The sequence below is a fragment of the Toxorhynchites rutilus genome, chromosome 2 (assembly GCF_029784135.1).
Source record: "Toxorhynchites rutilus septentrionalis strain SRP chromosome 2, ASM2978413v1, whole genome shotgun sequence".
NCBI classification, from domain to species: Eukaryota; Metazoa; Arthropoda; class Insecta; order Diptera; family Culicidae; genus Toxorhynchites; species Toxorhynchites rutilus.
The window spans coordinates 318,552,949-318,570,083 of NC_073745.1; positions in this window are offsets into that span (position 1 = coordinate 318,552,949).

Consider the following 17,135-nt stretch of genomic DNA (forward strand, 5'->3'; position numbering starts at 1 on the left):
CTATAATTTTTTGTAAGTGTTACAGTTATAAGTTATAATTTTTTGTAAAAATTTAAGATAGATCCTACACCCTTTTCAAAAAGCCTTTTTTTTAGATTTCAAGTATAACCAATGTCTTTACACTCACAAAGTCTCAGCGCAATCCTATAGGGTGCTGCCAATGGCCCACGGGCCCCACGAAACGGTAATTTGAGTTTGGGAAATAGGAAAAGTCAAACCCATGTTTGGTCGCCAGTACTAAATTTACATTAATACATCTTACAGTAGTACCAATTTAAACAAAAATTTAAAAAATGTTCAGAGATTTAAAATTGCAAATTTCCGGTATATATTAATATTTGACAGAATGTACATAAATTTCAAATACTTCTTGGATCAGTGCATTTTTCTATAATTGTTTGTTCATCAACTATTTTCACAACACTACACGAGCAGAAAATTGCTAGGAAAACTAGCCGGGTGACCAAACATTTTGCCAAATGTATTATTTACAACAGAGTCAAGAGTATTATTGCTTTTATTGATTCAACACATTTTGTTTCCATGAAGTTGGCCAAACTCCAATAGTAGCGTAAACATCATATTAAAGGGTGTGTCACATCAAATTGCATCACGGAAAAAACGCTGTAGAAATTCGCCCAGTAGACCGATCCTTTTGAAAATTTTAGACAGTAAAATAAAAACTATTAAACAACTTTTGGCATTTTCTTTTTATTCATACTTCGAGCCCAAGCCCGTATGCTCGCACCTTCCTCTTTTCCCCGTCCATAAGGTTCTGTACAACGTCAGGTTGTAGTTTTTTTTTGAACAGAAATCCATTTTCTCTTGAAGTCCGCCTCCGATTTGACAACTTTTGGGTTCTTCCGGAGGACCTGCTTCATAATCGCCCAATATTTCTCTATTGGGCGAAGCTCCGGCGCGTTGGGTGGGTTCATTTCCTTTGGCACGAAGGTGACCCCGTTGGCTTCGTACCACTCCAACACGTCCTTTGAATAGTGGCCCGAAGCGAGATCCGGCCAGAAGATGGTCGGGCCCTCGTGCTGCTTCAATAGTGGTAGTAAGCGCTTCTGTAGGCACTCCTTAAGGTAAACCTGCCCGTTTACCGTGCCGGTCATCACGAAGGGGGCGCTCCGCTTTCCGCAAGAGCAGATCGCTTGCCACACCATGTACTTTTTGGCAAACTTGGATAGTTTCTGCTTGCGAATCTCCTCCGGAACGCTGAATTTGTCCTCTGCGGAGAAGAACAACAGGCCCGGCAGCTGACGAAAGTCCGCTTTGACGTAGGTTTCGTCGTCCATTACCAGGCAATGCGGCTTCGTCAGCATTTCGGTGTACAGCTTCCGGGCTCGCGTCTTCCCCACCATGTTTTGCCTTTCGTCGCGGTTAGGAGCCTTCTGAACCTTGTATGTACGCAGGCCCTCCCGCTGCTTGGTCCGCTGGACGAATGAACTTGACAAATTCAGCTTATTGGCGACATCCTGGACCGAACTTCTCGGATCACGTCTAAACTGCTTAACTATGCGCTTGTGATCTTTTTCACTGACGGAGCATCCATTTTTGCCGTTCTTCACCTTCCGGTCGATGGTTAGGTTCTCGAAGTATCGTTTTAGTACTCTGCTGACCGTGGATTGGACGATTCCCAGCATCTTACCGATGTCCCGATGTGACAACTCCGGATTCTCGAAATGAGTGCACAGGATTAATTCACGACGCTCTTTTTCGTTCGACGGCATTTTTCCAAATTTACGAAAAATTGACAGTGAAGCATGGCCAACGTGTTCTATACACTCTTATCTGATTATAAGCGAAAGCTGAAGATATAATTCCTAAAAATTAAATTTCTACAGCGTTTTTTCCGTGATGCAATTTGATGTGACACACCCTTTAGGTGGGGGAAAAACCATTATTTTCTCGGCTGCTGGCTTTAGTGATCAATATCTCGCGTAATATAGATTATACAATTTCAAGTTCAGAATCGTTGTAAAGGCGACATTTCACACTAAAAAAATCTTTTGCTCACAATAAAATACTCAATATACTCACAACTGAATGGAACAAACAAAAAACATGTTCCATTCAGATGTGAGTTACAGAGTGTTAGCAATGGTGGTCAACAAAGAGAAAATTCGGTACATTTTACACTTTTTCTTCTATATAGGAGTAAATGAAAGCTAGGTCGCTGAAATTGTGAATGGTGTTAATGATTTTTCTTTTGCTTTTGTCTTTTTTATCATTAGACTATGATGATGGTGGTATTTTATTTGTTGTACTGGTTTTTTATTTATTTATTTTTTTGATTTGTATATATTTCGAGTAGTCAACAACAGTTTGAGCATCGTGCACGTGAAGCGGCACAGAGAAGCTTAAAATTGAGCAGTGGCTAAAAATAATGGTTCTGTTTTTAAGAAAATTATAAGGGATTGAAAGTGGAAATTGCGAACAAGCTAGGGATAGCTCAACCGGAATTGTTGTAAATTTATCTTTTTAACGGATGATTGACGAGATCTTTCTGTGTTGTAGCAGATCTCATTGCAGATTCAGATTGACGCGATTATACCCCAGGTTGAATGGAGGGCCTGAAGTATCGGCTGGAATTAGGCTTAGGTTTGCTCAGCTGTCTGGTCTCGAAAACGATTAACAGACCGTTGTCGGGTATCCAGTAAAGCGGGATTTTCTTTGTAAATTCAAGGCTGGTATGGACATAGGTATTAGGTTCAATTCCTGGTCGGTCAAGGGACTTCCCGGGTTGGAAAGTCTCTTGACATGCCTTGGAATATCTAGCGTTCTTATAATGCCTTTACTTGCTCTTTCGATTGACAACCTATGTATATGCTCTAAACTAATTTACTGGGCTTGTTTGTATCATAAAAGAAATCCATATAAATAGTTATCAAAGAAAATTCGTCCAGCTCAAATCGTTGTAGGAGAATAAAGTGGGACCGTCATCATCATTATATAATAAATAGAGTACTGTTTCAGGTGTAGGTGCATGTATGTGTGTTTTTTTTATCATAAGACTATGATGATGATGGTATGTTGTTTTAATTTTTTTAATTTTTAATAATTTTAGTTGTTAGATTTGTTTAAAAATAATAGTAAAGTCTACAAGAGTTTCAGCATCGTGCGCGTGAACCGGCATAGTAAAATTTGAAATTGAACATTGGCAAAAGTGAATTGTTTTTTGTTTTGTTTTCGTTTTGTTTAATAAGATCGATACATTCCAAGGGGTTGAAAGTGGAAGCTGAAAAGAAGCTAGGGAGAGCTCAACCGGAATACTTGTAAATTTATCCTTTTGAAAGATGATTGACGAGATCTTCCTGCGATGTGGCAGATCTCATTGCAGATTCAGATTGACGCGATTATACCCCAGGTTGAATGAAGGGCCTGAAGTATCGGCTGGAGTCGGTAGATCGTTGTCGGGTATCCAGTAAAGTGGGATTTCCTTTGTAAGTTCAAGGCTGATACTGACATAGGTATTAGGTTCAATTCCTGATCGGTCAAGTGTCTTCCCGGATTGGAAATTCTCTTGACATGCCATGGAATATTTAGCGTTCAGATGATGCCCTTACTTGTTCTTTTGATTAACAATTTATGCCAGTGGTACAACCGAACCGTTTTTTTTTTGTTTTTAACTTGCTTACTGGTTGATTTGATATTACAAAAAACTCCTCCATATAATTATCCACAAGATAACTCGTCCAGCTCAAACCTATGTAGGAGAAAGAGGTGGGACCATCATCAATTTATACTATAACAGTAAAATACGTGCAACTTTTTTTAATTTTTTTTTTTTTTTGTTAATTTTTAAGTATATTTTTAGGGGGTCTTCGTAGCCACTTGGTTACGCGTTCGCTTACTAAGCGATCGATCGTGAGTTCAAACTCAGGACCCTCAATTGACCATCTTTGTGTTGTTATAGAATAACTACGTCCACGCATCCATCATCCGCGATGGAGATCGATCCACGGTGGAACAAAGATCGATTCATCCATGAAACTGCTCTGCTCTGCAAGAAACATCGGGCTGCTGTTCTATAAATAACCCAACAATGATCAATATCAACTGTCTCCGCTGTCCGGTCTGCTGAACAATGGAAGAACAGATAGAATACCCTTACGCCTAAATGGCTACTACAGTGTAATTTACCATAATGTAATGGAACAGAAAATCTAACGCCTGAATGGCTACTACTTCTACTGTGTAATTTACAATTTATAGAAACATAAACATATGTACATGTACACGATAAAAACCCGGCTCTGTTACAGATAAAATGCTAATGAGCCTGATAAATAAATAAATGGGATAAAAAAAAAGTATATTTTTAATTTTTTTAATGCTTTATACTAAATTGAGATCTCTACAGTCAACAAATTGACCGTTTGAATCTAGCGGTTGACCAGAAACGTCCTGAATCGGCCAACAGAGGAGGTGTTTTGTTCCATGAGGACAACGCAAAGCAACACAACTGCGGGAGCATGATTGGAATGTTTCAATGCATCCATCATATAATCTGGATCTGGCACCAAGCGATTATCACCTTTTTCTCAAATTGTAGAACTTTCTGAGTGATAAGAAATTGGTATCAAGAAAAGATTGCAAAAAATCTATTCCTAGAATTTTTCTCCAATAAGGACCAAGACTTCTGAGAGAGGGATTATGAAGCTACTTTTAGAATGGCAACAAATTTTCCATCAAAACGGTGCATATTTGATCCAAATCGGACAATTTGAAGCATATAAAAAGATTTTGAATTTCACCTAAAAATAATAGGTTACTTTTTCCCCAACCTAATATCTAGTCCAAAACAAATACAAACTTTCATACAAATCAAAAAGGCTCATATTTTGTAATTTTTCTATTTGATTTAGATCTGCTCATTTGTGATGATGGAAACTAGAGTTCAAATGCTTAGGATCATTGAGATACCTCCTCTTCAACAAATAATTATTGATATTGATCTCTATCAGTGTGGTTGTGCCATGTTAACGATTATTTTTGTATTTTTACTGAACTTATGTTTAATTGAATTTTGTTGGGGCACCGAAGTAGAAAAAAATTCCTGTTGAATACAATATAGTTCTATATAAATATGTTCTTTATGAATATAATATTTTATAACTCACGTTTACTATTTTCTCGGGTGCCAACAACGTTGTTACTCTGAATTTTTGTTATCGTACCTGAGCGAAACCCTTAGATTGAGCTACTAGATTTATAATAATTTTAAATTAGATATAGTTTCAATAAACTTAGGAAAACTATTACCTTTTTGCTTAATCTAACTATTAAGCGCAATTAGATTTATATAGGACTAGGATTTTAGCATTGTCGTCGGGCTGTAAGTTTAGTTAGATAAGTTTTAATTAAATAATAATTCACTAGTTTAGGCGTAATTTTTTACCGTTTTGAATAACTATTAGATTTAAGTTAACTGTACGTTCCAATAGTTATAAGTATGAACTTTAGCGTTAAACAATTCTTTTAGACTTCCTTTCAATTCCACTTTTATTTCAACACTTACCTTTGTCCTTCTCAAAATCTATCTTTTCCTTTCTTCGAAATCTTCTCCTTTTCCCTCTTCATCCTTCCTATAATCTATACCTATTGACCGCAACTGACCATTTGGCCAGTGTGTAATTTTCCTGTCGAGGTATGCTTTCTCCGTACATTTGTTTGTATGGAATAGTGCTGCCAGTCAGATAGAGGCGCGTACTGATAACAGAATTTTGATTTTAGAAGATTTCCGGAAAATGCTGAACCCCGCTAAAAAAGATGCAAAATCAGTGCTAAAAGGTAAACTATCGCTGCAGTCTGGAAAAAAAATTCTTTTGATTGAAACGTACATAAAAAAATTAAACTTGATATTTTATGAAACATCAAAATCAAAACAGTGCGACACTGTCCAAACGTGATCCACATTCTAAACATTCCGAAATACAACTAAAATCTCCCTTTCGGCATGAATTAAACCGGTTTACCTCCCGATGATCTCGGTGCACTTTCTTGACAAACAAGAACGGTTATACAACAACCAATTATAGCTGGCAAGCACAAACTCACGAAGTACTGCTATAACCCCATCGATCATCTACAAGATGACGCCAAAGAAATTCCACTTGTGGCACACGCAGCACCAATAACGGCAGTGTGCATTCTCTGGTCAAAAGCCTAAATTATGCAGAACCAACCCTTATTACAAGCCCTCAACCTGAGCCAATATGCACGAAAACTTATGTAATCATTATAAAAATTAACAACAACCAAATAATCGCCGGCACTCTCCGGCAAACACGCACATGCGAGCAGTCGTGTCCGATAAAATGAAAACGCTGACTGATAAAATCGACTTACAGCCTTTCGCCATGTTTGTCCGGGGTGGCATAAGTTGAAACCAGTTCGCAACTTTTGTCACAGCCACGGCGAGAGAGGACCCATATGCCGGACCCTACGGAGAGCCATTTAAAACGAATTAATCATTTAATTAAAAATCAATAAATACACACATTAAGGAAATAAATTCCGCGCCGCTATCGCGCAGGTTCGATGTTTCGCTGGTTCCAAAGGGGGTGGAGACAAATTGCGGCGCACACTCGGTGCAAAATCTCCGACCCGAATTGGTGGGAAAATCGAGGGCGACGGCGATGTCTACCCGAATGTGGTGTGGGAACCACGGGGCAGATAAAACATGGATGCCGCCGCGACCATACCGAGCCGAGCAGATTAGATATGGAAAAAAGCCAAGTCGACTCAAGATTAATTATAAATGTCACCTGGGACCAGAATGCAGGACTGTGTATCGTGTGAGAACCACCTAACCCTCCAGGAATGCGATTCCCTTGAAAATAAAATTGAAACAATATTTCCTCAAGCGGAGATTTTGCCAACATCATTTCCTGATCTTTTTGGCTGTCAAAACAAAAACCAAATCATCATGGGATTGTGGCAATTATCGCAAACCCCCGAGGAGTGTCATTCACTTGTCAGCAGGACGTCTCGCTGACAACTAAGGCGCCACCGGAGATTCAAATTTCACTCACTCGAGCATCGTCCCGTAAGGCCAGAAAAGGGAAGTCGCGCCAAAACCCGATGCTGGCTACTCAATGATTTGGCATAATTTGAGTAAACAAATGTGTGAGAAATGTGTAAAGGGCTGCTCTCCGGCGGAAAAATGGGCGTCTTGGCACAGTTTCAATGGCTCGGAACAAATGCCAACAAGTGTGACGTATTTTGGCTAGACACTTGAATTGTGCGCTGAGAGTCCCTTCCGTAGCAGCCGGTTGGTGGCATGGCATGGCGTCAAGACACCGTGACTGGCGTCAAGGAGAGACAACCACACAGCGGGAAGGCTCTGACTAAGTATGTGGGTTTTTACCTCGATTTTTTTCGTTGTTTCCCAAACAAACCCAAAACACATATGCATGGGAATGGAATCCAAAATCTGTGAATGAAAGCGCATTTGCATAACCACCGTCTCGGCATTGGTAGCCGGTGGATTCATTTTTCATAACTTGTCGAAACGCATATCCTCTCGTCGTTGGAACTTGTAGTGATGCGTTGCCCTGTATTTACGCCCAAACGATTCGGGCTGGCTGGCTTTTCTGGGCCACGGATGATTGCCACGGGGAGGAATGCAGAACGCTCTTACATTCCGGTATTCGGAACGACCGACCTCCGTTGATTAATTAGACGCACCCGTGTGTCCACGTGCATATTTGGCTCTACAACCACTAATGACAGCCAGGGTTATGTTGTAATGCAGACAAGCGTGAATGACTTATTGGGCGCATGGAATGGCTTGGAATATTTAACGCTAAATTTAACGGGGCTTAATTATCGTATAATTTCGTGTTGAACAGATTCTCGGAAGGAGAAAAAGGATGCATTGAATCTTCGGGTGAGGTGCACATGATGCTAAGCAATTATGAATGGGTTAAATTGAGATATTTCCACAGGATGTAATCTGTAATGCTCGAACTATTACTCAATGAGAGAGCAAACAGTTTTGTTTTTGTTATTATAGTGTACATAAAACACATATCAAATGAATTTTGACTAAATTTCCGATAGTTTTTTTCGGAGAAATCATATTTTAATTCAATCTTTGCTTTAATCAGACGAGGTACCGTTTTGTCTCAAATTCCAAACACTTAAGCTTTGATGGCCATTAAACAGTGTCTCATTACTCAAAATGGTACTTTTTCGCGCAATTAATTTGATTTTTGGATACAACAGAGCCTTATTTTTCATTTGACTCCAAAAAAAATTATTTACAAATATATTTTCATAGTGAAAAACTAAAAATTAAATTAATCGCATTTGTATCAAATTCCGAACACCATTTATGTCACTGATTCATATTCCGAACACTTTTGTCTCAAATTCCGAACAGCAAAAATGCATTTGTTTAAAAAATCATAACTTTTGAATTACTGGACCGATTCAGATGATCGAAGTTACCACCCAGGCACGGTACACCAGCAGCAGGGAGCATTGCGACCCAGTGCACCGAGTCACAGGCACATTTTTCGCAACACTCGGCATAAAAGCAAACATTATAAAAACCATAGTGTAAGCATATTTAGGCAATCGTGTAAATCAATGAAATAATAAAGTCAGTTTACATTGTGACTCCGTTCAGGGTAGTTCAGCTTTTTTAAAAAGTCAACCGAACTTCCCCAAACGTAACTGGCGCCCGAATAGGGACCCTCCACCTGGTAACAGTATTGTACTCCTAGTAGTGAAGCCGCTCCGAGTTAACTTTCTAAAGTTACTCCTACTCCGGACCCAAGCTCCGTCCGTCGTCAACCGAGGGATTTGCGTGTAGGAGCACAGCGAACGAGCGCACCAGGAAAAAGAAGGACCCGAGTCAACCGGCATTAATAGGACTTCCAAGGACTAAGGCCAACGCCGGTCCCGCGGTACTCGAATGTACCTCCTAATAATCTTGTGAGTATAAACTCGAAAGAAATAGACTAAGCTAAAACCGTACCGCAAAGCGGATAGTACGGAACCCAATAAACTTATACTAATTCAGAGCGCCGAGGCCGGACCCACCGTAACCGGAGCGCTGTTATATCACAAAATAACGCGGAAACTAACATAATTCCTCCAAACAATAATTAATCTAAAGTGAAGTGTTGTGTGAAAGGTGAAAGTGTTTAGAATTAGCAAAAATTGATTCAATAATCGAGGCATTAGAAACACTTACGATCGATCCCGACATGGCCTTGAACCCGTCGAACCCGATCGTTTCTGTGCCACCTGTTTTGGAAAACGCCACACCACGTTTTACGATCGACACCAGAATGTCGTTCCACGAGCGTGGCAAAATTCCAGCTATCGTGGCAGACTTGCCCATTTACACAGGGAATCCGCGCAACCTCGCGCAATGGATTCTCGATGTAGAAGATATATTGGAATTATTCGAAGATGGTAGAGATACATTTCACTATCATCTGATAATAAAAACTATCCGACGTATAATTAAAGATGAAGCAAGTGATGTACTCATCACAAACAATACTCCCGTTGAGTGGGAGGCAATAAAAAACACTTTGCGTCTGTATTACGCGGACAAAAGGGATTTGATGACACTGGACAGCCAGCTGAAAAATATGACAAAGGCAAAGAACGAATCAATCGAAACCTACTATAGCCGGATCACCGAGATGATAACTCTCATAAGTTCCGCAATAAACTTAGACGAACAATGGCGGGGACACGAAACCGCCCTAATAAAATTATATAATATGCTTTCCTTAGATACCTTTGTGAGAGGTCTGGGAGAACCGCTCTCACTTTTTTGCAAAAACAACAAACCAAGTAATTTAGCACAGGCCTACCATTATTGTGTAGAATACCTGAACCTAAGTGCAAGAAACGCTCCATTTAATACACAGACACCACTGCCATTACCCGCTCCTCGTAGCAATCTACCAACGAGAAATATTACGCCACCAGTGCCCCCGCGTTATTCGCAACCCAAATTTTCAAATTTCCACCCAGGAAAATTGCCAATATTACCACCTCGAAATACACCATTCCAAAGTCAAAAGTTCCAAAATACCAATTTCCAATCACAACCTAACGTATTTGCACCCAAAAGGACATTTATGCAACCTCAACCACGACCGGAACCGATGGATACGAGCTCTATTCGTACTAATCAAATTAACTACGGTAATCGACCTTTTGCACAACGTAGGCAAGCAAGCGATTCAATGCGTGTTCACGAACCTAACGCTAAACGAATGGCAAACATCTTAGAAGAATGCCCCGATCCGGAAGAATATGAAAAAAGGTACACCGAACAATTGGAATTGAGTAAGGATGATTTCAATAACGAAAATTATGTGGAATCGTTAGAAAATTTAAATCTAAACGCCGAAAATTCTAACGAAGCTAACACCAATCAAATGCCCGACCAAGCTGAAGAAACTAATTTTTTAGAGGACACCGATTGGGTCACGAAATGGTTTTAGGAGAACCTGACGTTAAAACCCTCCCTTACGTTGAAATACCTACATCGAAAGGAGTCATTAAAATGCTCATCGATTGCGGTGCCAACGTAAATGTTATCTCAAGGAAATGGGCTAATTCATCCGGAATGCCAATAAATACCATGCGTGAACAAAACATTAAAGGTGTTATTGGTACTCAGAAAATAAAAGAATGCGTCAAATTAAAAATTTTCCACCCACTTTTGCATCGAAGTTTCAACTTTTTGGTATTCGATTTTCATCCTTTTTTTGACGGAATAATCGGAACCGAAATTCTTTTCGGCAATAGATTTAACCTTATTAGTGCGAAAAAAACCCTTAAAGTTAAATGCGATTCAGGAGATCTGAGAACCATCCAGAACCATTTTACAGCCCTACACCTACACGAAGACAAGCGATAAATAAAACAGAAACAACAAACATTTTAGGAAAAATTAGAATTTCCCATCTAAACGAAAACGAGCGAAATTCCTTGATACCCATCATAAATAACATCAAAGAAGTGTTTCATAATCCCGATAACAAATTAACTTGTACCACCAACGTCGAATGCGAAATTCGAACTGTTGACGACATACCCATTTATCAGAAAGCATACCCGTATCCAATAGCATACAAATCAGAGGTCGAAAAACAAATAAGCAAACTTCTCAACGATGGTATAATAAGACCATCTAGATCCGCGTGGAATTCACCTGTTTGGATTGTCCCTAAAAAACTGGACGCCTCAGGGGAAAGAAAATTCCGGCTTGTCATAGATTATCGAAAATTGAACGATAAGACTATCTCGGACAAATACCCTATGCCAGAAATATCGTACACTATAGACCAATCAGGAGGAAATAAATATTTTACTACTCTCGATCTTGCATCCGGTTTCCATCAGATCAAGATGAAAGGAGAAGATATTGAAAAGACGGCATTTTCCGTCAATTATGGCAAATACGAATTTGTTCGTATGCCATTTGGCCTAAAAAATGCACCGGCCATCTTCCAGAGATCTATAGACGACGTATTACGACACCACATCGGGAAACGGTGCTTTGTTTATATAGACGATGTAATAGTCATGGGAAAGACACTCAAAGAACACCTCGAAAATCTAGAAATCATTTTGAAAACGTTACACGACGCCCATCTTAAAGTTCAGTTAGACAAGTTAGAATTCCTACACGAATCAGTGGAATTTTTAGGTTATATAATAACCAACGGAGGAATAAAACCCAACGAGAAGAAAATCGAAGCAATAAAAAAATATCCGGAACCCAGAAACCTGAAACAACTTAGAGGATTTCTGGGCATGATGGGATATTATCGGAGATTTATTAAGGATTTCGCTAAAATAGCCAAACCCTTAACTAAACTCTTGAGAGGAGAAGGAGATCAAAGAAGTGCTAAAAGTATAAATTTCAACACTGATGAAAGAAGATGTTTCGAAAGTATGAAACGGATACTGACCGGAAATGACATCCTAACTTATCCAGATTTCTCCGAACCTTTTTGCTTAACGACCGACGCGTCTAATTTCGCGATTGGTGCTGTTTTAAGTCAAGGAAACCCTGGAAAGGATAGACCGATACATTTTGCCTCTAGAACTTTAAACAAAACTGAAGAATCGTACAGTGCCATAGAAAAGGAACTGCTTGCGATTGTTTGGGCTTTGAAAGTATTTAGAGGATATCTCTACGGTCAGAAGGTTAAGATCTATACAGATCACCAACCTCTAACATACAATCTTTCTCCTAAAACTTCGAATAGAAAACTCATGAACTGGAAAAATTTCATTGAAGAACATGATTATGAAATCATGTACAAACCGGGAAAATCTAATGTAGTTGCAGACGCCTTGAGTCGCGTTCAGATAAATTCATTAACGCCCACTCAACACTCTGCAGAAGACGATGATTCCAACTACATCATTTCAACAGAAGCCCCTTTGAACAGCTTCCGTTCCCAATTAATAATTGAAATTTCAACAACTAACTCAGAAACAATAGTAACAAATCCATTTCCTGGCTATCGTAGAATTCTGATCAGAAGAACGAAATTGAACGAAGAAATTTTGACCACTATTCTAAAAGAATTTTGTGATCCAACTAAAACCAACGGATTGTATACTTCTGAAGAAATTCTGGGACAAATCCAGGAAGTGTTTAAAAAATATTTCAGCAGGCCCGGATTGCTCAAGATTCGTTTCACCCAAATTATATTACGAGATGTTACAGACGCAGATGAGCAAACAAGAATAATTCAAGAGACTCACAATAGAGCCCACCGCGGAATCCAAGAGAATAAATTTCAGATTTTACGTGAATTTTACTTCCCAAATATTATACAACATTTGAAGAAATTTATACGCGTTTGCGATGAATGTAACACTTCGAAATATGATCGACACCCGCTCATTATCCCTATACAAGAAACACCAATCCCTAATCATCCCTACCAAATCCTTCATATAGACATATTTCAAATAGAGTCCAACTACTTTTTATCTAGCATTGATAAATTTAGTAAGTATGGTCGCATGATTCCTATTAGATCCCGACATGCTGTTCATATTGAGAAAGCAATATGGGAAACAGTTACCTCCTTTATCGTACCAAGCTCCCTTGTAATGGATAACGAGCGCGCATTTCAATCACCCGATATCAAAGGGAAATTACTCGATTTGAATATCACGGTTTATTTAACCCCAAATAGCAAATCAGAAGTAAATGGTCCTGTGGAGAGATTTCATTCCACCATCCTAGAACTATACAGAATTCAAAAGCAAATCACCCCTCACTTGCCATCCCATAACATTATCCACATAGCAGTGGAAAAATACAATAACACAATCCACTCATTCACACTCAAAACCCCTAAGGAAATTTTATTCGGAAATCAAAGGAACCCCGACAGACAAATTAATCCTGACGAACTAGAACAAATACGACAGAAGACTTACGACGAAATAATAGTTAGACTAAAAGAAGCCCAACACAAACAACTTGAAAGAGCAAATAAAAATAGTAAAACTGCACCTGCACTAGAAACTGGGCAAATGGTATATGTAAAAGACAAAATCATTAAACCGAAGCACAAGAAAATATTCAAGAAAACTTTTGTTCAAAATAGCAATGAAGTAACGTTCAGGAACGAAGAAAATGCAAAACTACACAAATCTAATGTAAAAAATATCAACTTATTTCCAGGATCCCAGCAGTCTTAGGAACACTGCAAATACAAAGCCTTAACCGAGAACATGTAGCAATCATACACCTATCCCAGAGCAAAATTGTAACAGGGCAGTCTAAAGTTATAAACAAAATAAACACAACAAATATAGCATTAGCCGTACACGACATCAAAACCAAGATTCTGACTAGAGAAAATGACGACCCCGAAATGACAGCTTTACTAAAATGGAAAATAGATGAACTAGAAACAAACCTCAACCAAATACAACCGGCACACCGACGACAAAAACGATGGGACGCACTCGGAAGAGCATGGAAGTGGATGTCAGGCTCACCAGACGCAGACGATTTACGACTTATCGACTCTGGAATTCACAAAATTACCGAAAATAGTAACCAACAAATTACTATCAATGACGATCTTTATGATGGGCTGAATAACATGACAGAAACCATTAATGATCTAATTAAGGAAGAAAATAAAACACACAGAGCAGTTAAGGCAGGAAATGATTTAATAAATATTATTCTCAATCTAGATATTATCAACCAGGAAGTATTAAAAATTCAAAATTCCATTACGCTATCAAAGTTGGGAATTGTTAATAATAGAATGCTTACATCAAAAGAGACAGATTTCATGATTCAAATTCTTAGCGATCAAGGTATACCAACCGAATTAATAGACGAGGCACTTGGGTTCGCAAGCGTCACCATAGGCACCAACGGACAAACTATACTCTACATCATCAACATTCCAAATCTTAGCAACTCAACATATCAGCACCTGAAAATTGCTCCTATAATAACAGATTCATTACGTATAAAACTGGAAGGAGATGAGTATCTCTACGGTAATGACAAACTTTTCCTGAAAACAGACCATTGTTCAAGATTAGGCAACTGGAGTCTTTGCAACCACAACAGTTTGAAAGATGTTTCCTTAGACGAATGCATATCCAATATAATAATTGGCCACGACAGCAAGTGCACGTATGAGAACGTCGCGCATTACCCAATAGTAACGGAAATGAGTCCCACAATACTACTATTAAATCAAGTGAACGATTCATTTCACAACACATGCGGAGTTTCCAATCGACGATTAATCGGATCATTCCTGATCACATACCAAAACTGCTCAGTTTCGATACGAAACATGACATTTACAAATCAAATCATAGAAACCGTTGAGCATCCAATCTTCTCGCTTTCAACAGGACTAAATGTTGTTAAGCGGAAAATAGAACAGCAAACCGACATTCATTCATTGAAAAGACTTCACCACAAAAACCTGGAACATCTGGAAAACCTGAAACTCACAACAGTTACACACCATTGGACAATAATCGGAGGATTTTCATTTACAACTTCTATGATCATAATCTTTATCATCTACATTCTTTTCAAGTTTAGAACCCAATCAGCTAAAGCAACAATCAACCCAGAAAAGTCAACCATAGATGATCATTTCGCTGACCCAGCACCAGTACATTTTTACCAACCACCATCGCTAAGAACCTGACCGTTGAACCAGGAGTTTCAACACTAGGGGAGGAGCAGTTACCACCCAGGCACGGTACACCAGCAGCAGGGAGCATTGCGACCCAGTGCACCGAGTCACAGGCACATTTTTCGCAACACTCGGCATAAAAGCAAACATTATAAAAACCATAGTGTAAGCATATTTAGGCAATCGTGTAAATCAATGAAATAATAAAGTCAGTTTACATTGTGACTCCGTTCAGGGTAGTTCAGCTTTTTTAAAAAGTCAACCGAACTTCCCCAAACGTAACTTCGATATATCAAATTAAAGTGAATAAGCTAGTCTTTTGTGGAAAAATATTTTACTCGCAAGAAAATGGGATTTCGTTTTCGTAATTATCGATTGTGTTCGTTTTTTCTAGTTTACATGGTTTCGGGACCAAGGGCGCTATATATTTTTATATTTTTTCTTGAAAGCTGAGGATTTTTTACATAACATATCCAAAAATCAGAGGTGTGGTTTTTTATCGTTTTTGAGTTATTTATCGTTTTAGAGTCTTTCGGAATTCGATTCATGCATCGAAACTTGATTCATATTACGAACACTACTTTAACGCTAATTTTAATAAAGATTTTTGCATAAAAGATTTTTTTTAATAATTTATAGTAGATTCGTAACGAGATTCTTACCGAACGAACATAAAAACAGCAATAAAATAGTTTTAACTACAAAAATTTTATCACTGGTTTTCGATAGTCACCTTTTGACGTAGGACTACGTCTTTCATTTCTATACCGGGGTGTAAAATCAAAGTTTCGAAAACGAAAGCGTTACGCCGGAGACCGAGATTTTGAGCGTTAATAGCTCCTATACAACTGAACGAAATGGTATAATAAACATTTCATTCGAAAGATAAAATGTCTACGCGTTGTATACTTGTTACTTTTTCATCCAAAAACTTGTTTCAATAGCCTTAAAATTGCTTTCAAAACAGGCTATTGAAATCACCAATCGGTATATAAGCGAGCGCCGCTCGGAAATCCACTCAGTTATAATTGAACAGCGATTGGAGCATGTTGTCGCTGTTGTGGTGAAGCTCTTCGTTCATCATGAAAGCGCGGATGAACGCTTTCACCAAGAGCCTGTTTGTGCACCTTAGGCCAGAAGGGAATCCATCAGGAGGAGGGTGATGCCACAAACGGGAAGAGATCGGAGCAGCTGCCACACACGCACATACACGCGCGGAACTCTTCGTTTGGATGCCATTCAGCATCGAGAAAATTCCGGAAGGATCTAATCGTTGCTGAAAAATAATCTGCCAGTTCCCCTGGGAATTGAAAAATACATTCATGTGAAACAGTTTATTTTAATGTTTTCTAACCATATAACACAGCGACTAAATACATTTGATTTTGTAATTTTTCAATCAAGTGTAATTAGCAGGAAAGCTTCTGAAGATTATTCTTCCCCATCAGTAGGATATTTTCGTATTCAATATTGTATGCGCGCGCAACAGAAAATGTTTCGTATCGCGAAAAGTATATAATTTTCAATCGATTATTGCTCAGTCTCCGAAAGTTCCAAACTCAGAGAGTTCATTTCCGTCTAGTTTGCCTTCCAAATTGCCATCGTAAACCACACCTTCTCTCGATTCAATCACGCACAAAAAGCATACTTAAGCGATATTCTGGTGGTGAAATGCATTCCTTTTTCGTGAGGACATCAACAAGACAACATCGTTACTGAACGAGCTAGACGGCGAGGGATCGAGGGATTCATTACCTGGCCTGACCTGACCTGAAAAGCAATCAGTTTGTTTTAACTGTGAGGGAGCGCAGAAAAACCGATCGACCAGAAGGAGAAGAGAAGGTGACCAAGAGAGTATCAGCATCGAAAAACGGTTTCCCGGGAAGATATCGAATCAGCCGCCACACACACACATACACGCGCGGAATTCTTTTCGGT